At 38.0% G+C, this 26,187-nt stretch overlaps 1 long non-coding RNA gene across 1 annotated transcript; it reads left to right on the top strand.

Annotated features, from left to right (window-relative positions):
* Positions 1-1,245: 1,245 nt before the first annotated feature.
* LOC109497773 lies at positions 1,246-25,720 on the top strand. The gene is made up of 3 exons (XR_002154197.3): positions 1,246-1,592; positions 13,444-13,684; positions 25,222-25,720. It is a non-coding gene; the product is annotated as an uncharacterized LOC109497773 (long non-coding RNA).
* The last annotated feature ends 467 nt before the right edge of the window (positions 25,721-26,187 follow it).

The raw sequence follows: 26,187 nt of genomic DNA, 5'->3' as shown, positions 1-26,187 counted from the left end.
TACTTCTGTGGAGAAGGGGGTGATAAAAGATGTAGGGGTAGTAAGGGTCTCTGCCTTATCCATGATAGTTTAAAAATTTACAAGGATATTGTTCATGAACTTTGTATAACTTAAATTAATTTTTAAAAAAAGGGAAGAAGTGAAATAAGTCAGACAGAGAAAAACAGATATTGTATACATGGAATCACTTATGCATGGAATTTTTTTAAAGTTTATTTATTTTGAGAAAGAGAGAAAGAGCAAACAGGGGAGGGGAAGAGCAAGAGAAAGAGTCCCAAGTAGGCTCCTTGTTGTCAGCACAGAGACCAACACGGGGCTCGATCTTGCAAACATGAGATCATGACCTGAGCTGAAATCAAGAGTCAGAGGCTTAACCGACTGAGCCACCCAGGTGCCCCATTTACACATGGCATTTTAAAAAGCCAAACTCATGAAGCAGAGAATAGTATGGTGGTTGCCAGAGGCTGGGGTTTGGGGAAAGTAGGTAGGTGCTGGTCAAACGGTCCAAACATCCAGTTATAAGATACATGACTTCTGGGGTGCCTGGGTAGCTTAGTCGGTTAAGCATCCGACTTCAGTTCAGATCATGATCTCATGGTTTGTGGGTTTGAGCCCTGCGTCCAGCTCTATGCTAACAGTTCAGAGCCTAGAGTCTGCTTCAGATTCTGTCTCCCTCTCTCGGTCCTCCCCTGCTCACACTCTGTCTTTCTCAAAAATAAATAAATATTAAAAAAAAAAAAAGTGAGTTCTGAGGATGTAACCTCCACACCACAGCGTGGTGACTACAATTAATCATACTGTATTGTATACTCGAGGGTTGCTAAGAGAGTGGATCTCGAATGTTCTCACCATATGCACACAGAAAATGTAACTATGTGAAGTGATGAATGCCTTAGCTAATCTTATTGTGGTAATCATTTCACAGTGTATACATGTATCAAATCATCATGTTGAACTCCTTAAACTTACACAATGTTACATGTCAATTCTAAGTAAGGAGAAAGAAAATAAGAAAGAGGAAGGCATTCCCATACTAGTGGTAGAAAAGTTAGAAGAGGCAACTCAGAAACCTGGGCACCAGTCAGTAGCTGAGAGTGATAATAATAATGCATAAACAGCAGCAAGAAACTGCAAACGCTTGCATGGCACTCGCCCCACCGTTCCGAGCACTTTCCACGCATTGCCTCACTTAATGCTCAAAAAAGTGTCATTATTTCCAACAGGCACACAGCCAGGCTCCGGATCCTACCTTCTACCATGAACTCACACCAAAGAGCTTTCTCTTAACAGAATAACACCTCCGTAGAGCAATGCTGACAAATGAAGTTCGCGGTCTCTAAAGTCTCGCGTTGTTTGCGCTTCCGGTTTCCCGGAGCCTAACAGGGAATGCGGGGCCACCTGACCAGAAGAGTCCAGGAGAGGGGAGAAGGCCTTTCTGTGTGTGGCTGCCTTCACGCTTCTTCCCTGGCTTTGCCCGCCACCCTGCCTAGTTCTGGCCCACGTATGGAGAGATTCTACCCCATGTACTTTTTCCTTAGTCTCTGTAAGACCTTCAGAAAAGGAGATGGTTTCCCACAGTCCCTAACTAGCAGGTGAGTACACTCTAATTTTGTTTGCAAATTCCGCAATTCAAATTTATTTCTCTCTCCTCTTACCAAAACCTTTCAAGACCAATGGAAACGCAGTAATGACCATTTCAAGAAGGTGGAAGGGCAGTCAGCATTTTGTGAGCCCTTCTTTTGTACCAGACACTGTGTTGGGCACATTGTATAAGTTATAGTTCTGTCAGCTAATACAGTCTTTACTCCTGGTTCCCCAGTGAAGGAAGTGAAGGAAACAGCTGAAGTGGCTTTTCCACTACTCAAAACGGTGTGCCCACCTGTTACAGGTCCTCGCCTGCCCCTGGTGCAAATGACTATGGTTGAGATTGCGGAGGCTTTCTATTTCAAAATTCCCTTCCTAGACCTTTCTTAGTTCTGCAGAGCAAAGGGGAAGAAAGGGAGTGCGCAACAACTCTATTTCCAACCAGGATATCCCTAAGCACTTTGTCCAGATCTTGGCAGACAGACAGAATTTTATACATATAACCGTATCCTGCACACCAAAGGTTACAGAAATTAAGGGGAAAAAAATGGAATACCTCCAAGGTTGACTCCAGGAGTTAGAGGAACGGCAAAAGTAAGAGTAACAAAAGGATAAAACTAGGATGCCACAGAGACAGGATAGGTCTGGAGGTAGGCCCATGGTGACTGGGGTGACAATGAAGCTCAAGGTTTACAGAAGGGATAGTCTATAAGTAAGGAAGGCTTGGGTCCAGTTAACCAGCTCTACTGTTAGACGTCTGGGTGTCTTTGAGCTTTTGCTTCCTGGTTAGAAAAACGGAAATAATATTAACCCCAAAACATGGACTGATATGAATTTTACATGAAGGATTGAGTAGGACACCATGTTCTATTCTGCCAGGAAGTAGCAACTCAGTGTGTCCCATGACTCCTTTCCCACAAAGTTTTAAAAACTGGGTGCCTGGGTGGCTCATTCAGTTGAGCCTCCAACTCTTGATTTCAGTCTCATGTCACGATCCCAGGGCTGGGGGATCAAGCCCCATATCAGGCTTGGAGTCTGATTAATATTCTCTCTCTCCCTCCGCCTCCCCCTCCTCCTCCTCCTCCTCCTCCTCCTCCTCCTCCTCCTCTGCCTCTCTTCCCTGCTTGCATGCCCTCTTTCTCTAAAATAAAATAAAATTTAAAAACAGAAAGGTGCCTTATGAACAACGTGATCATATAATTTATCACCAAAACCAGAATATTTTTGAGACGGAAAGGAACCACTGTTTATAATCACATCAGAACAACACACATGAATTGAAATTGTCCCAGGAGAACAAGTCACACAGGCTGTTAGAGAAATTTATGGTCCAAAAATGCCACAGGGCCTTGCTGCCCAATACGCCCAGAAGCTTCTAAGAGGAGAGTCAGAAGGGAAATGAAGTCCACAGATTGAAAGAAACAGACATGCTGCCTTAGAGGTAAATAGGGGCTAAGAAAGAAAAGAATTTAGTTTGGGTCTGGGACATAATTGAGTTAGTGTTGGAAACAGAAACTGGAGACAGAAAGAAGGAAAGAAAGGCCCAAGGAACCCAGATCTGAAATGAAACTACATACCTACAATTTGCCTCTCTGCATTTTGGAGTTCGTTATAATATAATAATCCATGTTCTTACATTCCAAACAGCTGGTTATGTTTTAAACACTTGATGACTCATTTTTAAAGGGGGATCTGAAGCAGAAATATTAAGAGATCAAGGTTTACAAAACCAGAATGAAAAGTTCAAGAAGCCCGACTCATTCAACGGTAGATAATAACCTCTGCTGGATTTGCCAGGTTCTGTCCTAGAGATTCCTACCACATAACATTAAGACCCTGGGCAGCAACAGGCTGGATATTTCTCTTACACTGTATTATGGCAATCCCCCCAGAGTGGCTTTCTGTGGCAATCCGTGATCTAGCAGTTTTATATGTGTGTGCTCTGTGCATGATATGGTCCAGTCCCCTCAACCAAAAGGAGCTATCAGTATGTGCCCCCCAACACCCCCACCACAGCATACACGTGGGCAGATGGAGGGCGTGTGGAACAGGGAGAAGAAAGCAGGGCTAGCTCCACCCTCTCAGCTCCTGCAGAGATTAAACACAGCAAAATGGGCCTTTACCTATGGAGATCATTTTTGAAAAGGTCCAAGAGACAACTCGCTTTGAGGCAACCTATTTTTCCAAGGCAAGCAAGAATGAAGCAAGGGGAATTCAAGTCTAAAACACATTAAATTTCAAGCAGTTGACACTAATTCCAAAACTTACAATGAGATGCAGGCTACATAATGAAAAATTATGGAGGAGAATCTTCCCTCCCCAACTTCTGTGTCAATGCAGGAGGATTTTTGTAAAAACTGAAAAGTTGAATTTTGAGGATTGGCTGTTGGGTAACATTTCAGCACCAACATGTTTTGCTTGTTTTAAGGGTAAATTTCTTCCCAAATTTTTATTTAATTTGCTTTCAAAAATGTGAGTATAAATATATGTGCCCATTGTAGACACACACACATGCACACATACACACACACATACACACACGCATACACGCATGCATACATGCAGTATGTCCAGAAAGTCTGGAGACAATTTTGTTTTCGACAAATTAAATATGTCTTTGACAACATTATGCATGCTCATCTATCTTTCCAAACTTTAGGGACATCTTGTAGACCTAATACCATTTTTATTATTTTTATTCTAATTTTCTATTTTGTATTTGACCTCAATCTTGGCATTTGTGACTTTGCCAAGCACAGTGCTTTTTTGGAACGAAGCTCCTATGTATTGTCCAGAGATGACATCAGCGTTGTTAAAATAAATCTTATAGTTTGGATGCTGGATCCTTTATTTGGGGTATTTTTCATTAGTCTACACACACACACACACACACACACACACACACACACACAGTGTCCTTCTAAACAATTCTTATTCACTGGTTTCTTTCTTTTTTTTTTAATGTTTATTTTTGAGAGAGACAGAGAAAGAATGCAAGTGGGTTAGGGACAGAGAGAGAGGGAGACACAGAATCGGAAGCAGGCTCCAGGCTCTGAGCTGTCAGCACAGAGCCCGATGCAGGGCTCCAACTCATGAGCTGTGAGATCATGACCTGAGCCGAAGTCAGATGCTCAACTGACTGAGCCACCCAAGCGCCCATGGTTTCTTTCTTTATACTTACTTATAGCTACAATTCACTGTGTCCCTGTCATGCCAGGCAGTGTACTAGAAATCTCACACATATTCTCTAATTTTTATGAAAACACTGAAGGATATTATAAATCATTTTCCAGTTGAAAAAAACCAAAACTTTGTTTGATATTTTCTTCATGTTCCTGTTGTCTTTGTAGCCCTGACCCACCCAGTCACCAAATCCTGTTGGTTTTCCTCCTAATTGCTGAGTAAATCCACCCCAACATCTCCATCACTGCTAGATCTACCCTTTCTGGAACCCCCACATGTGCCTACAGCTGCAATGACCTTCCAAGTGGTCTGGACCTCTGGCCTTAACTTCCTTGAGGGGATGTACTTAGCACATAACTGTTGTAGTATCACTTACTTACTTGAACTCTGGCTCCTCTCATTGCCTAATCTGGATTCTGGATTAAATCTTTCCAATGTTTCTCCCCATTCTTTAACGTATACACTAGAACTCCTCCCAAGCATACCATTCCTTCTTTCTATTTAAAATGTGTATGCTGTTCCTCTTTCTGATGCTCTCCACCATTTCCTCTGCCTTCCCTTCTTTTAAATGTTACTTGAGATGGTTTAGTCTACCTCTTGTCTTCATCTTTTTAGTTTGAGGAGGCAGGATCTCTGAGGCAAAATAAAGAGAAGACACCCAACTAAATTTTATACTCTCACCTTATGGGTATAAAACTGACCCAGAATATGTACCCTTAAATACCATAATAAATTTAAGCAAATAAGTGGTTATACAGGGTACATTTCTGTCACCAGCAATAGATGACTAGTTTCTCAAGGATAAAACAGTGGCTGTGGTAGCCGGTTTCCAAGATGGCTCCTGATAATCCCTGCCTCCTGTGTATTGTCTGGTGTAGATCCCTCTACCACTACCTCACAATAGCAGGATTTGTCTGTGGGACAAAGAGAAAGTAGCAGAAGTACTAATATGTGATACTAAGGCTTCTGCTTTGCTCTATCTCTGTCTCTGTTTCTGTCTCTCTGTCTCTCACTCTTTTGTCCCTTGCTCAGGGGAAAGCAACTCATGTGGCTCAGGGGGAGAAACTCATGTGGCCCTAAAGAGAGCTCCACCTGGCAAGGATTTAAGGCCTCCTGCAATGACCACCCAAGGTCAGCCATATTTGGAGTAAGCCCCAGTCAGACCTTCAGATGACAGCAGCCTGGCCAGCATCCTGCCTGCAACTTTATAAGAGATCCTGAGCCAGAACCATCCAGCTAAGCTCTTTGTAGATTTCTCATGCTCAGATGTTATGTAAGGTAGCAATACTTATCGCTGTTTTAGATCACTAATTTGGGGGGTAGTTTATTTTGGCACATTGGCTAGCAAATGCAGCACCCCAATCTGATCAACATGCCTTTCACACCTCGTGAATCTATGTCAGGGACCTATTCTGGGAAGGGGCCTGGCGTCTGGAAAACCTTAGGAACCACGAACCTAAATGTAAAGACAGCTGCTGCTTTCTGCTTGAAATTTCTGATTATAATCTAGTGTTGGAAACACAGTTATAGATACCATTTCAGGAGAAAATTAAAAAGGAGAAAACAGCATTTTATAAAAGTAGCTGGCAGAGGGCGGGCAGAGTGAGCTCAAATGTGCAGATTTTGGCTGCCTGGGCTCCAGTCTCCGCACTAACTCATCACGTGACTTCAAGCAAGGTCTTCAACATCTGTTGCCTTGTCTGTAAATTGGGGATAAAGAATGAGGTTGGACACTTTCGCAGAGAAGGAATCTGTGTCATTGAGGAGGGAAATAACCCCTCATTAGAGGCAGCCCCTCTCTAGAACTTGTGGGCTTATCCATGATACTGTGCTGTCTTTCAGTAATAACATCATTCACTTCATGTCAAAACTCAAACCAGAGGCTGCGACATAATCATCAATTAGCCAATGGCATTGGTTATTTGTTTATTTAAACCAGTAGCTCATTCCCAGCCCTGAAAACCATGTGGTTCTTTAGTTTCTCCTAGGATAGCATGGCTGCCCTGCTCCAGGATTGTTCAGGAAAGGTCAGGGTTAAGCAAGGCAGGGGAATGAGTAGAGACAATGTGGTATCTTCTCCACAATTTATTTCCACTTCAAAATATACAGTTCTCTATCTTTGGAAGTGTCCCTTAGGCCGTACTACTTAAGAATCCTTTCTACCAAAGCATTTTTGGTTTCTTTTTTCTCCCTTTGCTACCAGTTCATCCAGAAGGAGGATCAACTGCATTGGCTCCCAAAAAAGGAAGCCTGAGGATGAGAGGAGAGAATTGATTTTGTACAAAGCAAACTAAACAACAGAACTCAAGGTCATCTATGTTGGACACAAACACAGGAAATAGTAATATTTTATACAAGTACAGTTTGGCTTGGGTTAAGTTACTCAACACAAGCAGCCGTCTGTTGATAACCAACCAAGTAAAAAATGTTTCAACATAACTTCAGAAACGTTTTCAATATTTTTATCCCCCAAATTTGTTTCTCACTGATTTTGCTCCTTCTGATGTACTGTAATGCTATGGTGAGAAGTTCTGGATTTGACATACTGAAAACTACATGTGCATTTTAAATGTTCACATTCTGTTACTCATTATAGATAAACCATTGTGTCCCTTTGTCACAAAGTAACTTCTGCTTCAATGGGCCAGTTCCTGTATTGGCAGGAAGGGGGAGGGATGGGAAGGCAGCTCAGCTGTCTGGATCCACAAGAAGACGACTCTGGCCTTTGCCAACTTGCAGAAGGGCATTCCCTTCTCGGATTTCATTATTTGGGGACATCTTATCTAGTTCTGCCACTAATGTGGTTGTTGATTCAAAATTATGAAAAGATGGGAATCTGAAGGTGCTGCTTGGCGGGACGACAGCATGACCTCAAGCATGGCAGCATTTCCATTCGGAGGTTTTAGAATTGCCACATGGTATGATCCCGGAAATAAGAGAAAATTGCAAAAATGAGAGGATTTAACTGCTGTTCCACCCACTACAGGTTCTCAGGACAAGACTTCAATTGTCACCCTAGGGGAAATAAGGTTCCAGAAGAGCTGGCTGCCGACATGCCGTAGAAACTGTTTACTTCTCTTTTCCTTCCTTTGTGTCTCAAAACTCACCAATTCCACAGAGACTCAAGAAAAAATGCTTAAAATGAGAGTAAATATTTTTACACATGTGGACCTTTGGGGGGAAAAAAGCAATAATACCCTGTTCAGCTGCTACTACACTCATAGACTTTTCTCAACTGTTTAATGTAATACAGTATTTGATTAGTTCAAAATATCCCCATCTGGGGTGCCAGAAGGACACTGAATGGTTACAGTGTGAAAGCCAAAAATCCCTACTTTGAAATTTCTAAAATATACTGATTTACTTATTTTTGATGGAGCTCATAATTGTGAAGGAGATAAAATGTCTTTAAACAGGTTCAAGCCTTTTCCACAAGGCTAGTTTAATTACCAAGTGTTTGGGCCCAGGCAAGCCCCACTGGTCAGTGAAAATCTTAGTGGTAAAATCTAGCCCCTACATGACTACCAAGGGTCAAGACTGTCAACATCTAGTAAGGTAAACAGGCTTCCTTCATAGTCATCAGGAAAGCAAATAGGTGGTTCAGGAGCAATTAAAGTAGAAAGAATAAAAAATCTTGAGAAAACCCAGGGAAAAAATGAAAATGGACAGTTAAGAACTTTTGTAGCATCATTTCTTGGTAACATGCTCTAATATTAGGTTTACTGCACTTAGTAACAATAATATTACTAATATTGTCTGTATCTATGTTTAACAATAATATCTAATAATATTAGGTTTACTGCACTTAGTAACAAATTTTAGCCCAGTGTATTACTTATTAAACCACTTTAAGGCTAGAAACTGACTCTAAACTATAGAAACTTGCCTGAGTAGGTGATGTATAAGACCCAGTTCATGGGTAGCAATGCTTCTATAGAACATGTGCTGAGGTGACCAAATCAGGTGTGTTGAGTTCAAGTGTGAGTCCCCAGTTTTAATCAGGAGATTGACAAATAACTATTAATCTTATGGAAGGTAGCTGGCATAATGAGGAAGTTGGAAAAAATCGAGGAAACTGGAAATGCTTGCCTTGGCGAGGCGGTGTAGGAGGCATGATAGCTGTCTACACCTGGAAGGAAGCAATCATGGACAAGAGAGGGGAGCCTGGGTCTGAGTGGCTCCAAATGACAGAACTAGTGACAGAAGGTCTACACTGTATGGATCGCGTTCTCAGCCCCACCTAGGGATCCATTTTCCCAAAACCAGAATCGCTGGCTATCAGAGCCTTCTTAAGCAGTGAGAGGAAGCAGTAGATAATAAATAATGGACAGGTGAAGGTACTATAGAAGTGATTCTTGGATGGGGTGGAAAAATGAAGAGATCAAAGAAAGATTTCCAAACTATTTTCTGTATTTTGGCCCTCCTCTCAGGGCGCTAAAAAAGCTGAGTGGCACGGGTGAAATGGACCCCACACTCCCACTGCTTCCACACAGCAATGGCTCCCTTCATATATTGTTGATACTACACTTCCATGCAAGGCATACCTTGCACAGGGATCCCAAGGCCAAATAAAGCATTTTGAAGATCAGTAGCTTCCAAGCTGAGCTCTTTCACGGGAACTGAAAACCAAGAAGGGTGGCTCACTTTAGCAGAGCCACTCGACACTATCTGTGTCACATAGCGGGCCTCTGAGTAAATTTCACCTGTCTAAACTTTATACAGCCAAAATGTTGAAGCCATTGGCCTTGTTCACTTCCAAAATCTGGTTTAATTGTTAGACTTCTAGGACTTTATGTTGCACGACAGACTCTAATATAATTTCTTAACCAACCATAGGACTATCTTGTAAATATAATTTACAATTTTTGAGATTGAGGTGAATTTGGGGGAGGGGGGATGGTAAACCGCCATTTCAGGAAATTGCAGAATGGAGTCTGGCCCACAAGCTAAAATTTGCGATAGGTCACAGCATAAATCTTAGGAAGATGCTAGGACAGTAATAGAAGAAAATAAGACTACTCATTTGTGTAGTGCTTTTTAGTATTTACGGAAGATCTTAATTTGCATTATTATATCTGATTCCCAGAACTACCCTGTGAAAAAGGCAGGACAGATAAAATCATTTTATTGTTCAAATGAGTAAACTGAGGCATAGCAATATTACACATCTTATAAAATTTCACATAAGTAGTACTTTATGAATATGTTCCTCCAAACTTGGGCCCTTGGTGTACTGAATTTTCTATAACCATATAACCTTAATTAGTCAATCTTATATCAATAGCTAAAAACTCGAGTTGTTTTTCTCTTATATTTCAATTTAAAATTTAAAGCTACATTTAAATTTAGCCTTTCTGCATAAAAAATAATACTCTAACAGGACATTTTCTCTTCTGAAGGTCAGGTATTTTTAGACCTTTTTGGAATCCAGATCTTCACAAGAATGCATCACTATTTTAAAGAGATCTGGTATTCTAGTGGACTTCTGCTATCAAAATTTCAGCTTTTGGCCTTGAAGTCAAGTTCTGTTTTTAATTCCTAAGAATATTCCATTAACCTCTATGGGATCACTAAAACAAAGCAAAGCAAAACTTTGCAGAGCTTTTAAAAGAAGGCCAGACACATTGTGTAAAGTGAAACGGCCATTGACACCTTGGGAATATTGGAAATCTACCATTTGAAATGGGTCAGAGAACAGGGGGTCTTTATTTGGAAGCCCCTATGGTCAAGGGCCCACCCTTGGCAAAACTTCAGCCAAATAACCCATGACCGCTTGTCATCACGGAGTAATTCTTTACAAGTGGGCAACGATCTGTGCCAATCCATTGTGCGAAGGATACTATAAGAAGAGCAAACTTCGGACTAGTCTACTTTCAGATGTCTTAGTGTTGACATTTTTTTCCTAATATCAGAGAGGTTTAAAGGAAAAATTGTGCAATGATCAAATAGATGTTTGCAAACTGTATGATGTGAGAGGAGATATTTGACCCTTTCCTTTCCAAGTCCAAAATAAATCAATTCCCAAAGAAATTTTACAATGAGGGAAAAATAAAATCATCATCATTAACATCACAAAACTTGCCTCATTGTTGTATGTTAGGGAAGAGTGCCTCCCAAGCGATGGAAAATTCCAAGAATTTCTACTAGATGTCTTACAGATGGAATCAAGTTTTAAAAGGACACTGAGGACTGATATGAAACACCTCCCATGAAAGCCAAGAAAACAATGTGGCTTCTTAAGAAGACAACAGAGAAAATCCTGGAACACGTCCTAGTTTAAAGACCAGGGAATGGTATTACGGTCAGGTACTGACATGTATATTTAGAAATATACATGTATACATGTAGCTAGTAGTAATAATAATAATTTAAGAATTTTACTCGCATTTCTAGGCATTGATCTGTGTTAACTCATCTACTGATAACCAGTGGACTCTTTACCCCAATTCAAGTCCTTCTCTAGGACAAAAGAGTGATTTTTGGTTCCTCTGTATTATTTCTATTCTCTACTATATGGTCTTTTTTTTTTTTTCCCCAATGTGGCTTTTCTTTTTAAATGGTCAACTTCTCCCTGAATTTCGTTCTTTTCCTTAGCATTCTGTTTCTTGTCCTGGTCCTCCATGTCAGTGATGATATTTTCCAATTCCATGCATACTCCAGATAGATTAATCTGATCAGACCACAAACCTCCCATAACAGTTGCTTCCCAAATTTGACAACTGTAATTTCACCCACCATGACAAGGAAAGTTACTGGCTTCCTTCCTTCCTTCCTTCCTTATCCCCTGCCAAAGAAATGCTGCCAAAGCCCTCTCATTCCATGCAGTGGATGAATACTGGGTTCTGATACCATTATCATCAGACCCTACAGATTAAAAGTGTGTGTGTGTGTGTGTGTGTGTGTGTGTGTGTGTGTACATAAGTTTCCTCTCTCAATCCAATGAGAGAGGTTGGGAGCAACAATACCCCAGTAATAATGAGGACACACAGTATGCAGACCTTGGCTTCTAAATACCATTCTTTTAGTGCAAAGGGCTCCTTGAAGAAACGGCTGATTCAGAAATAGGGCAAGAAAAATACTAGGTAAATCTGGAACATCTTACTGTGCCAGAAATTATGGAGACATATCAAAAGGATACAGATGCCAGCTTAAAGGAACTCTCATTACTAAGCTGTGGAGGGGGCATTTGAGTAATAAATTATAGTAGCAACAGATTATATCCTATTGAATAAAATAGAAAACTGTGAGTCCATGGAAATATTTTTAAATTAATTAATAAAGTTTGGTGAAGAATAAGATATTTTCATGATTTCATAGTATCTCCCCATACAACTTCTTAATTACAAATGGAAAAAGTTCAACTTTATATATGAGACACCTGAAAGACACCATCTTAATCAAATGAAAACAAATGGAGATCATCAGTAATGGGAAAAATCAAAATTGTGAGCCACCCAACAAGATGCAATAAGATGTGCTAAGATAAATTTAATAAAATTGAAGTGAAAAGCCCAAAGAGATATTTGTGTATCAAGAGTGGCTCTTAGAGCACCTGTGTGGCTCAGTTGTTTAAGTGTCTGACTTTGGCTCAGGTCATGATCTCGTGGTTTGTGAGTTCAAACCCCGTGGTGGGTTCTGTGCTGACAGCTCAGAGCCTGGACCCTGCTTCAAATTCTCCCTGTCTCTCTGCCTCTCCCCTGACTCATGTTCTGTCTCTCTCTGTGTCTTAAAAAAAAAAAAAAAAAAAAAAAAAAATTTAAAAAAAGAGTGGCTTTTGACAAAAAAATCTGAAGTTGAACTGAAAACTAAATGTGATTAAATAGACAAGAAATCCTTTTAAAAGAAGCAGAATTAAGTGTTGTAGAGTGGGTACCACTTGCTCTATGAAATATAAGAAAAAATAACATAAAGCTGCAATTTTTATAATCCTGTAGTATGGGTTCTAGAAGCAATAGGTGAATAAGTGGAAGAAATTGAAAACTTAGAACCCTAACTTCCTCTTTACGGATCTCTGGATATCTATTCATTGATACCTAAATAGATAGATAATGGGTAATTCATAAATTTTTGGTTTTAGGACCTCTTGAGGACCCCAAGAAGTTTTGTTTAAGTGTGTTACATATATTGTTATTTAATGTATTAGAAATTAAAGTTGACAATTCTAAAGTACTGGATTATTAATTTTTAAATAATAAAAATCAAGTCCATTACATGCTAAAAATATTTTATGAAAAATAATTACATTTTACCAAAAATTAATGACAAAATTATTTATTTAATATTTTTACAAATCTCTAAAAGAAGGCGGATGATTCATCATATTTGCTTCTCCATTTCATCTTTTATAATATCAAACATCTTGTCTGATAAAGCAAACAAAGAATATAATGTCTTAATAATATTATGAAACCAGTTTTAATGCCCCAAGACTACAGTTTGATAAGTACTGGTGTTTAGTATAGGAATAAAATGTAGTATACCAAAGTGTATTTTTTTGCATATTACATCTTTTTTGTGTCAACAGAAGATTATACTAAGCATAGTCAACATTTTGCATTAATCCCAAGTATTTAATTTTGTAAAACTATAAATATTTAGTGACTTAAGTAAATTAGAACCTTTTAGCTTTTCAATTCTCACTGAACATAGGATTTACACTGTATTCTTATTCCTTAGAAAATGGTGAAAGAAGACTTCCAGTTTTTGGCCCAGCACATAAGGAGCTTGGGAGTCATCACTCCATCTTAAAAAGCTGAACAAACTGAAAAATCAACAACTCTTTTGAGATCCACCAGAGAAGTGAGGTCATAGGACAAATGGCTAACTTCCAAGTTGGAGATACAGAAAGGTGAATAATATAATCAAAATATACCAGAGCAGGGACCTATGAGCAAACTTTCATGGGAACCAGTGCCAGGTAAGAAACGCTAAATGTAATTGATGAATTGCTAGAGGTTCAGTGTGGGCACATCTGAGAGACCAAAAAACTCCAAGGGACCCCAGTCAAGTTAGTGAGTTTTGCTTCTAGGAAGGAACACAACCAGCTTCTCACAGTGAATATCAGAGAAAAAATTTTGTCAGCTTTATGGTAGGAAAAAATGAAAAGGAATCATTTAAAAAAATTTAATGTTTATTTTATTTTTGAGAGAAACAGAGACAGAGCATGGGCAGAGGAGGGGCAGAGAGAGAGGGAAACACAGAATCCGAAGCAGGCTCCAGACTCTGCTGTCAGCACAGAGCCTGACTTGGGGCTCAAACCCGTGACCATGAGCTCATGTCCTGAGCCGAAGTTGGACACTTAACCAACTGAACCACCCAGGCACTCCAGGAATCATTTTAATACATGCCAGAACATTCTATTCTACTTAATGAAGCCTACCCTCAAGAGAAAGTATTTTACCAGAGCCTTAACTCTTGGAAATTTTTCAGAACATAATTGACCTAGGGGAAGGGAGAATCTAGCCCTCCAATGAGGGAAGAGAAATACACAACTCCAGCTCTCTCTCTAGCTATTGTGTCCCATTTCAGGGGGAAGGGAACTGAGAAGCACTTGTTAAGTTTAGTGTCCAGGGAAACAGTCTCACTAAAAGACTGAGACTTAATCACAGGGCTGTAGAATACTTCCCTTCCCTCACTACTTTCCATCTTATTACTAAATTCCTGTTTATTGTATTTCTTTTTACCCAGCACATCATGTGCAGGTATCAAGAAGAAAATTTCAAAGCATACTAGAAGATAAAATATACAGTTTTAAGAGACAAAGCAAGCATCCAAACTAGATTCAGATATGGCAAGGATGTTAGACTTTTCAACCTGGCAATTTAAAACAACTATGATTAGTTGTTGCATGATTAGTATATGCTAAGGGCCCTAATTGATAAAGTACACAGCATGAAGTACAAATGGGCAATAGAAACGGAGAAATAGAAATTCTAAAAAAGAGTGAAAAAGAAATTTTAGAGATGAAAAACACTATAGTAGAAATGAAGAATGCCTTTTGGTGAGCTCATTAGTAGAGTTGATATGGCTGAGGAAAGGATCTGTGAGCTCCAGGATATGTCAATGGAAACTTTCAAAATGGAAATGCAAAGAAATAAAAGACTGAAAAAAACAGGCAGAATATCTAAGAACTGTGGGACAACCATAAAAAAATTTCAAAGGCCTATTAGAACACCAGAAGTAGAAAAAAAAGAACAAAAACAATCATTGAAGCAACAGTGACTGAGAATTTCTTCAAATCAATGTCAAACACCAAACCACAGATCTATGAAACTCAGAGAACAGCAAACAGGATAAATACCAAAAACAAACAAACAAAATCCCTACATCTTAGGTTATCCTATTAAAACTGCAAAAAATCAAAAGTAAAGAAAAATTTTGCAAGAAGCCCAAGGAAAGACACTTACTTATAAAGGAACAATGATAAGAATTAGATCCAACTTCTCAAAAGTCATGTAAATAAGAAGAAAATGTAATAAAATAGTTGAGGTATTGGCAGGAAAGTTGGGGGGGGGACAAAAACCACCAACCTAGAATTTTGTACTGTGAGAAATCATCCACCAAATATGAAGAAGAACTTCCCAAACAGACAAACAAACGGTGAGGAACTTTTTCTAGTAGACCTGTGTTGCAAGAAAAATTGAAAGAAATTCTTTAGAAAAAAAAATTATATAGGTCAGAAACTAGTATTTACATAAAGGAAGAACATTGAATTAGAAATAAGTGAAGGTAAAATAAACACTTATTTTTCTTATTTTTTAAAGTTTATTTATTTATTTTGAGAGATGGGGTTGGGGGCACAGGGAAAGAGGTAGAAAGAGAATATCAAGCAGGCTCCACACTCAGCACAGAGTCTGATGCACAGCTTGACCTCATAAACCATGAGATCATGACCTGAGCCAAAATCAAGAGTTGGACACTTAACTGACTGAGCCACCCAAGCACCCCATATTTTTCTTATTTTTAATTGATTTAACAGATAACAGTTTGTTTCAAATAACAATGGCAAGAGTGTGTTTGTATATATGCTTATTAATGTTTATGTATAAGTGAAATTAATAAAAGCAACAGTAGAAGGGACAGGAAGGATAAATTAGCATTATTTTGTTATCACAAAGTACCTGCACTACCTGTGAAGTGACACAGTGTTATTTGTAAGCAGACTCATATTAGTTGTAAATTTATCTTTCAAACTGGAAGTCAACCACTTTAAAAAGTGGGGAGAAAAAGTGTAACTGCTACACTAAGAAAGTGAAATTATATAAAATGCCCAATTAAAACCACAAAAGTTGAAAAGAAGTAGAAAATAAAAAATAAAAACAAAAAAAATGGCAACAATTAGAAAACAGTAAAAATATGGTAGATACTAATCCATCTATACCAACAATTCCTTTAAAAATCAATGACCAGGGCACCTGGGTGGCTCAGTTGGTTAAGCGTCTGACTTCAGCGCAGGTCATGATCTCATGATTCAGGAGTTTGAGCCCTGCATTGGGCTCTCTGCTGTCAGCATGGATTCCACTTCAGCTCCTCTGTCTCGCTCTCTCCACACCTTCCCCACTTTCTCTCTCTCAAAAATAAACATTAAAAAAAAAATCAATGACCTAAATGTACCTCATGAAAGAAAGAGATTGGGGTGCCTCGGCAGCTCAGTTGGTTGAGTGTCCCACTTTTGATTTCAGATCAGGTCATGATCCCAGGGTGGTGGGATTGAGCCCCATGTTAGGCTCTGCACTGAACATGGAGCCTGCTTTAAATTATCCCTCTCTCCTTCCCTCTGCCCCTCTCCCCCACTCATGCTCACTCTCTCTCTCTCTCTCTCTCTCTCTCTTTTGCTCTCTAAAATAAAATTAAAAAAGAAAACAAAAAAGAAAGACATTGTTAGATTGGATTAAAAAAACAAACAAAAACAAGACCTAACTATATGTTGTCCATAAGAAACATACTCTGAATATAAAGGCATATATAGACTAAAACTAAAAGGATAAAGGAAGATATACCATGCGAAGATTAATCAAAAGAAAGCAAAAATAACTTATTTTCAGAGAAAGAGAAGACTTTTGGGGCAAGGAAGCTATCAAAGATAAAGAAGGGCATTGCATAATAATGAAGGGGTCAGTTTTCTAAGAAGATTGAACTATCCATAATGTGAGTGTAACTAACAACAAAGCATCAAAACATGTGAGACCAAAACTGTTAAAACTGCAAGAAAAAAATGGATGAATCCAAAAATACAGTTGGAAACTTCAACACCCCTCTCTCAAAAATAGAGAAAGCAAGCCGGCAGAAAGTCAGTAAAGACATAGCTGAACTTGACAGTGCAATCAATCAACTGGATATAATGCTCATCTGTTGACTACTTTGTCCAAAAATAGCAGAATACATGCTCTTCTAAAACTCACATTTGGTATTCACCAAGATAGATTATATTTTGCACCATAAAACAAACCTTAATATATTTAAATTTAAAAGAATAAAAATCATATAATTGCTTCAATCAGACCACAAAGGAATTAAACTAGAGATCAATAACAGAAAGATAAATGGAAAAAATCACTTAATACTTGGAGATTAAACAAAAAAACTTCTAAATAACACAGGGGTTAAAGGAGAAGTCTCAAAAGAAATTTTAAAATATTTTTATCTAAATGAATTAAAATACAACTTATCAAATTTGGGGAATGCAGCAAAAGCAATGACTAGAGGAAAATTTATAGACTTGAATGCATGCATTAGAAAAGAAGAATCTAAAATTAATAATTTTTCTAGGAAACTATAAAAAGAAAAACAAATTAAATACAATTTAAGAAAAAGAAAAATAAAAAATGAGCAGAAATCAATGAAATTGAATACAGGAAATAAATAAAGAAAAATCAGTGAAACCCAGTGTTGGTCAATAAAACCAATAAGCTTCTAGCCAGATTAAGAAAAAAGAGAGAAGATACAAATTACTATTATCAGAAATAAAAGAGGGTACACCATCACAGATCCCATGGACATGAAAAGAATATGAAAGAATATTATGAACAATTCTATGGCTACAAATTTAATAACATAGATGAAATGGATAAATTCCTTGAAAGACACAAGCTGTCAAAACTTAGACAAGAATAAATAGGCAATTTGAATAGGATTGTATGTATTAAAGATACTGAATCAATAATTTCAAAACAGCACAAGGTCCAGAGATTCATTGATGAATTCTATCAAACATTTAAGATATAAATCGTACCAATTCTCTGAAATCTCTTCCAGAAGTAGAAGCAGAGGCAATACTTCCTAATTCATTATATGAGGATAATTCTATTCTCATTAACCTAATACTGAATCAGACAAAAACACTGAAAAAAGTTAATTCTACACACAAACAAATACCTCTCATGGACCTCCATGTAAAATTCCTCAACAAAATACCACCATATCAAATCCAACAATGTATAAAAATAATTATATGCCATGATAAAATGAGATTTATCCCTGGTATGCAAGGCTGGCTCAACATTGAAAAATCAACTAATGTAATCCATCACATCAACAAGCAAAAGACAAAAAATCACATGATCATATTAATGGAGGCAGTAAAAGCTTTGACAAAATTCAACACTTCTGTATGATAACTCTTAACAAACCAGGAATAAAAGAGACCTTCCTAACTTGATAAAGGAGATCGACAAAAGACCTACAGCTAACACCATACTTAAAGGTTAGACACTTGATGCTTTCCCACTAAAGGGAAGCAAGGCAAGGAATAGGCAAGGATGTCCTCTCTCTTTACTGCTTTACAATATTGTACTTGGTAGTCTTAGTTAATGCAACAAGTCTAGAAAAGGAAATGAAAGGCATACAGATTGGGCTGGAAGAAATAAAACTATGTTCCCAGATGGTATGATCAACTATGTGGAAAATCCAAAATATTAGCAAAAGAACTTCTGCTATTACAAGTGATTATAGCACAGTTGTAGTATACAAGGTTAATCTATATAAAAAAAATCTTCACTTTCCTGCATACCAACAATGAACAAATAAAAATTGAAATTAAAAGCACAGTGCCATTTACATAGTATCTCTCCTCCCAAAATGAAATACTTAGGTATAACTATAATAAAATATGTGCAAGACCTATGAGGAAATCTCAAAACTCTGATGATAAAAGTCAAAGAATTAAAAAAATGGAAAGATATTACATGGTCACAGATAGAAAGCCTCAATATTGTCAATGTGTCAGTTCTTCCCAAATTGACCTATAGATTCAAAATCCCAACAATTTATTCTGTCAACAAAATGATTTTTCATTTTGCTTTTTGTCCATTGCACTTTCCTCTACCTAGGGTCTTCCATCATTTTTACTGCAGACAATACATATGGTGGCTTTGTTTAACATCATCATCACGAATCCACGTTGAACCCTCTGATCTACATCCTGAGACAGACGGAAGTGAAGAATGCCATGAAGAATGTGAATGAAGAGGTTGTTTGGCAGAAATAGGAGAGACCGGTGGGATTAGTACAGCCTCAGTTTTGCCAGTTTCCAAAAGGGTTGCTGGGAATAAATCGGTCATCATCCCTTAAATCCTATCACACAAAGAAACAGTTTAATGTAGCATAAAGAGCCTTGGATTTGAAGTCTAATGACCTAGTTTTGAGGCCTACACCACTGATTCCTAGTAGTTTGACTTTAGACAGAGAGGTTTTCCCTGGTGAATACCTTGAAAATTAAATGTTTTTACAAAGAAATCTGACTCCCAAACACAGTTTCATAGTTCTTAGTACTGTTGCCTTCGTCTGAGCAACACCCTCTAAGTACGGTGGTTTGTCAGGCATATATATTCTAATAAGGACACTAAAGACAATGACAAAAAGAATGAAGAACAGACAAACAGGTCAATGGAGTAGAACAGAGAGCTTGGGTATGGTCCTGCATAAATATAAACAACTGATCTTTGACGAAGGAACAAAGGCATTACAGTGGAACAAAGACTGCATTTTCACAAATGATGCTTGAACAACTGGACAACCGCATGCAAAAAGATGAATCTACATACAGAACTCAGACCCTTCACAAAAATTAGTTCAAACGATCATAGACCTCAAGGCAGGATGCAAAACTACAAAACTTCTAGGAGAAAAGACGGGAAAATCTAGATGTTCTTGGATTTGGTGATGACTTTTTAGATACAACACCAAAGGCACAATCCATGAGAGAAATAATTGATAAGCAGGACATCATTAAAATTAAAAACTTTTGTTCTGCAAAGGACACTATAAAGAGAATGAGAAGACAAGCCACATCCTATGAGAAAATATTTCAAGACATATCTGATAGAGAACTGCTGTCCAAAATACATGAAGAGCTCCTAAAATTTAATAGTAAGAAAACAAACAGCCTGATCACAAAATGAGCCAAAGGCCTGAACAAACACCTCAACAGAGAAGATATTGAGATGTCAAATTAGCATATAAAAAGATGTGTAACATCTTACATCATTAGGGAATTGCAAATTAAAACAGGATACCATTACACACCTATCAAAATGTCAAATTCCAAAACACTGACAATATCAAATGCTGATAGGGTATGGAGCAACAGGAACTTTTGTTCAGAGAATAAAAAATGTTGCTTTCCATTTGGAAGACAGTATGGCAGTTTCTTACAAAACTAAACATATGCCTACCATACAATCCAGCAATCATGTTCCTTGATATTTACCCAAAGGAGTTGAAAATTGATGTACACACAGAAACCAGCACATGGATGTTTATAGGAACTTATTAATAATTTACAAAACTTGGAAGCAACTAAGATGTCTTAGTAGGGTGAATGGATAAACAGAGGTACATCTAGACAATAAAATACTATTCAGCAGGAAAAATAATGATCTATCAAGTAATGGAAATGTATAAAGAAACCTTAAATGAATATTACTACCTGAAAGAAGTCAATCTAAAAAATCTGTATGATTCTAACTATATGACATTCTGGAAAAGGTGAAACTATGGAGACAGTAAAAATATCAGTGATTTCTGGAGAGAAGCAGAGATGAATAGGCCAATCAAATGGAACTTTTAGGGTAACGAAACTACTCTATATGTACACTCTATGTGTATCTATAGCATATAGATGCTATATGTATCTATAGCATCTATATGATACTATTATATAGTATCATATAGCTTATCAGTAAGTTCTGATTAGGGTCCCCTTAGGATCAGCACACTTTGTCCACATTTGCTGATGGGCCACCATGGCCACAATAACTGTCCTGCTTAGTTTAGCAGATGACATCATCACCACACAATTTATTCTACAAATGCTAAACTAGAATAATATTTAAATGAATAACTATTAAATGATCACCCAGAACAGTTGGGTTGTTTGAATGTTTCTGGGGTTTACAAGCTCGGATGCATTACTCCCAATTTATTCATTTTATTTGTGCCAAAAATGGTATCTAAAATCAAGAGAGAAAGAACAGATTTCCATAAGTAATGCCCAGTGTATTCGTTTTTAATTGCTGCATAACGAAGTACCACAAACTTAGCAGCTTAAAACAAGACACGTTTATTATCTCTCAGTTTCCATAGATCAGGAGTCTGGGCACTGGTTAGCCCAGTGAAATGTCGATGTCTCACAATGTTGTCATCAAGGTTTTTGATTGGGTTGTGTTCTATGGAGGCTTCACTGGGAAAGAATGATCTTTCATGCTTACTCAAGTTGTTGGCAGAACTCATTTATTTGTAGCTATAAAACCGAGGGACCTAGCTCCTCAATGGCCCCCAGAGGCTACTGGCAGTTCTATGCCATGTGGGCTTTCTGAGGATGGCTGCTTATTTTATGAAGCCAACAAAATCCCTGGAGTGAATTGGTTAGCATGACACAGTCTTACATAATGCCAGGTAATTGTGCGAGTGACATTCCATCACCTTTGTCATATTCTGTTGGTTACAAGCAAGTCACAGGTCCTGGTGTACTTAAGGGGACAGGATTACACAAAGAACTGACCCTCAGAAGGTGGGGATGATGGGGACCACTTTAGGGTCTGTCCTAGTGCGCTACAGGAATTCATTTTGGATAGCCAGTGCCCAACTAAATGCCAAACACTTCAGTAAGTTTTTGCTGAATTAAGTAATTGATCTAAAAATATATCCTTAATATACCATTCACCAAAACAAATGACATAAAAAGTTAAACATAAAAATCTTTAAAGAACTACTAAATATATAATAAGATAGTTTATAATTGTTGAGTTTGGGAAGACTGTTAAAAATGAACAGCAAAATTAGGACACATAATGTAAAGACTGATGGATGGATTTAAATAAACATTGTAAACGTCTCTAAATGCTACAGACAACATTGCAATCTATGTGACAAAGTGTTAATATATTAAAATATAAAGGACACCTACAAATCAATGAGAAGTAAACATATCAATAAAAAAAGGCAAACACGGGGCGCCTGGGTGGCGCAGTCGGTTAAGCGTCCGACTTCAGCCAGGTCACGATCTCGCGGTCCGTGAGTTTGAGCCCCGCGTCAGGCTCTGGGCTGATGGCTCGGAGCCTGGAGCCTGTTTCCGATTCTGTGTCTCCCTCTCTCTCTGCCCCTCCCCCGTTCATGCTCTGTCTCTCTCTGTCCCAAAAATAAATAAACGTTGAAAAAAAAAATTAAAAAAAAAAAACTGAAAAAAAAAAAGGCAAACACAAGCCTTATAAAAATAAGTCACAAAAGAAGAAATACAAGTGCCCAATAAACAGGACTCACATTCAAATTCACTAGTGTCCAGGAAAGGCAAATTAAATCAAGGAATATGCTTTTTTGACACTCTGAAGAGCGAAGATTAAAAAGACCAGTAATACTTCATTTTGCTGGAGATTGTTTCTTATCTCAAAAAAGTGGTCATTGTTACTGTCCTTTCTAGGGACCATCTTTCTAGGGGTGATTTCATCATTTACCAAACAGTTACAGTTATCAGCTCTGTGCCAAGCCATCTCTCAGAGAACAATTCATCAATATACATATATCAATAAACTTCATAACACGCAAATACTTTTCTACTTCTAGGAACTTACCTGAAGGCCCAGATAAGAAAAAAAAATTCCACTTCTAGGAACTTACCCTAAGGCACAGATAACAACTAGTCATAAAACATGTTCATCTCACTTGGGGGTTTGGTAGCTAAATATGGGAAACCATTAAAGAATGCTTGGTTAAATAAATCAGAGTAGATTTATACATTGAAATTTCATGTTATAAGCAGTGATGTAGTAGCAATATGTTTACTGACTTGGAAATATGTTTGCAATATATTAACTGAAAAATTGGGGGCACAAAATGTATTTACAATATTATATCTGTCTATCTATAGAGAAAGGCACCATAATGTTGGAAGTTACTTCTTTTTAAAATTTTTTTTTAAGTTTATTCATTTATTTTGAGAGAGACAGAGACAGCATGAGTGGAGGAGGGACAGAGATAGAGAAAGAGAGAGAGAAAATCCCAAGCAGGCTCTGTACTGCCAGCACAGAGCCTGATGCAGGGCTCAAATTCACGAAACTGCAAGATCATGTCCTGAGCTGAAACCAAGAGTTAGACACTTAACTTGCTGAGCCACCCAGGCACCCAGAAAATTATTTCTTGATGGCAAGATTCATGGTGATTCTCTTCCCCAATGTTAAGCTTTCTCTGTATTTTCTTAATTTTCTCTGAATATGTATTACCTATAATTTTTTTAAATGATACGTTTAAAACAAACCAAACGTGATAATATGAATAATTATATGTCTATTTTCCAAGTGGATCAATAAATCTGTATCACCTTGCTTACTTCTGGATTTAGTTATGTGGTTGGTTAACACCAGATTGGTAAATCTTCAAAGTAGGTTATGTTAAGATTTAATTATTTATCCCAAGTGATGAAAGCAAGCTAATTATAAGAGCTACTTAAATTAAAATTAGATAGCATTTATGTGTTTAACTGATCAAATTTATTTGGGGCATATGTCTCTATGATGAGATTTAAATGTAAGTTTCCTACATCAGCAATTTACTGATTAACCAATTAGAAGATTTTAAAATCCACCATCTATAGCAAATAAGAGGAGTGATTGGAAATGCTGATGAATGTATGACTTATCTTTAGAAATAATTAGTCTTTATTCCAACATATCATTTCTGGCAATATTGGGGAGAATTTCTGGAAAGCAAATCTGAAGTTACACCACCATCGAATGGTCTTCGGTGCTGTGCTGATGTCCAACTTCTATTGCATCGTCAGACAATAACAGCTACACTGTCTGAGAACATTTTGAACTTGCTCTTTTAGCCTTTAGAGAGCTTTCTGTGCTGCAGACACCATTTATAAGGTTTTCTTTTGTAAGTCTTGGTTTAGTTAATTTTCAAACCACAAGGAAGGAGGAATTTTTAGTAATAATGCAATATAAATGGCATGACTTATGTTCTTTATTTCAATACGGTAGGAACTAGGCGTGGGTCAGGCCAGCCCCGTCCTTGGATCCCTCAAATATCTTGAACTGCAGCTCATATGTGTTGGGTTTGGCACAACCTGCAAGACCCTGGGCCAGGCACTGTTTCCTCTTTGATTTTTAAGCCCCTGTGTATTTCAAGGGAAACTTAATCCATATGTTTCTGATTCATTTACACTTAACTCATCAAAATGTTGTCTTGAAGGAGCTATTTGATATCCAACAAATCTTTGGAGCCCTTTTCTAGAGGACTTTGAAAATCTTTATTTTGATCCCCATAGAACAGAAAGTTAGAGTTACTCTTTTAGTGTGTGCGTGAGCATGTGTGTGTTTCGACAAGCAAATTCAGTCACCCTAAGGCATGAGTTCAATCTAAAACTAACAAATAAGATGTCAGCCTGGAATTTTAACATGGTCTAATGTCCTATCTACTAATTAGAGCCTCTTGTGGGGGGAGGGAGGGAATCTCACTCTGATCTAAACTAGTCCCAAGTCCATGAAAATGTTCACCATCTGTTAGCAATATAGGACCTAGATGTGGCTGACAGTCATTGCCCTGTTCTTGGTTTCCAATCCACACTGAACTATTTAGAATTATTTTATTGTTATCATGGGCTCTTTTTAAACCTCTGATGTCTTGGGTTAACATTTTATGCCCTAACCTTACAGAAGAATGAAGAAATGAAGCTGCCAGAGTCTGATAGTTATCTTGCCAATATCCTGGGTTAAGGCTGCTTAACTAGCTTAATTTATACCCTCAGAATCGACCAGATTGTTGGTTTTAAATTCTCTTTCACTAAACCCTTTCACTGTTCATGGAAGTGGTTCATTTTCCTTTCTCCAAAAATATGACAAGCTGAGATGGTATTTTCTGCCATTCAAATCAGTGAAAGAGAAGCTGATGTCAGAAAGGAAAAAGCACTTATGTTACTATCTCCTAAGTGACGAGCACTTTATATATTTATTCACTTAACAGGCAACAAGACTTTATTAAGGACCCACTAAATTCCAGTATGTAGGCACTGTGATAGGCTGGAAAAACAGATGAAAGGCCTCAATGTGCCTGGGGCTCATGAGATGGACAGAGACGCTGCTAACTGGATGGAAAGGAAAGTGATAAAGGGAGGTATCCCCTGATGATAACAGCTACCAGGTATTGGATACTAACCATATGTGAGTTACTGTAGCAAGTTCTTTGTAAGCATCATCTCACTGAACCCTTACAATAGCACCGTTGCTTGCCCCTCTTTAAAGATTGGGAAGCTGGCCACACTAGCCTTCGGGGACAGGCCATGTGAGTCCGGAGCTGGCAGTCTTATCCTCTGTAATCTGTGCCTGCCATTCTCATGTCACTTGTTGAGTTGACTGTATTAAGCCAGCTACAGTACGTGTCCATTTTTACTCTCTCGATACATACATTTTCTCGTTATTGTTAAACTTATCTATGTGTTGAGTATGTTCCTCTCCAGTAGATATAAAAGGCTGAGATTCAAAGGTTAAGAAACTTGCTCAAGGTCATGTAGCCAGGGAGTGGCAGAGCTAAGATTTTTAACCCTCGTCTGTCTGGCTGTAAAGCTGGGAAACTTTTCACACCATGTCATGTTGCTTGCATTCTGTACTCAAATTACCTTCAAATGTATTAATTTTGCTATTGAAAGGCATAAATTCACACCAAATGGGTTAGTAAACACACCCTCCCTTTGGCTAGCCTGTTTCACAATTCGCAAAATAAAAGATGAGCTGTTGGAAACATTTTCATCTTTTGTTTTCATTGAACTCATTTGCCAAGACCTCAAGATGGACTCACACAGACCTTTTAAGGGCCCGTTCTTTCTGTGGCTGTTAGTCATCTGTCTGGTGTCCCTGGTCATCTGTGTTTAGATTGGGAGGTGTCTTTTTTCGGTTCATTTCATTTGCATTCCTATCACCTGAACACAGAAAT

The sequence above is a fragment of the Felis catus genome, chromosome A2, assembly GCF_018350175.1.
Source record: "Felis catus isolate Fca126 chromosome A2, F.catus_Fca126_mat1.0, whole genome shotgun sequence".
Classification (NCBI taxonomy): domain Eukaryota; kingdom Metazoa; phylum Chordata; class Mammalia; order Carnivora; family Felidae; genus Felis; species Felis catus.
The sequence above is the reverse complement of the archived record's forward strand: the minus strand, read 5'-3'. Positions and strand labels throughout refer to the sequence as shown.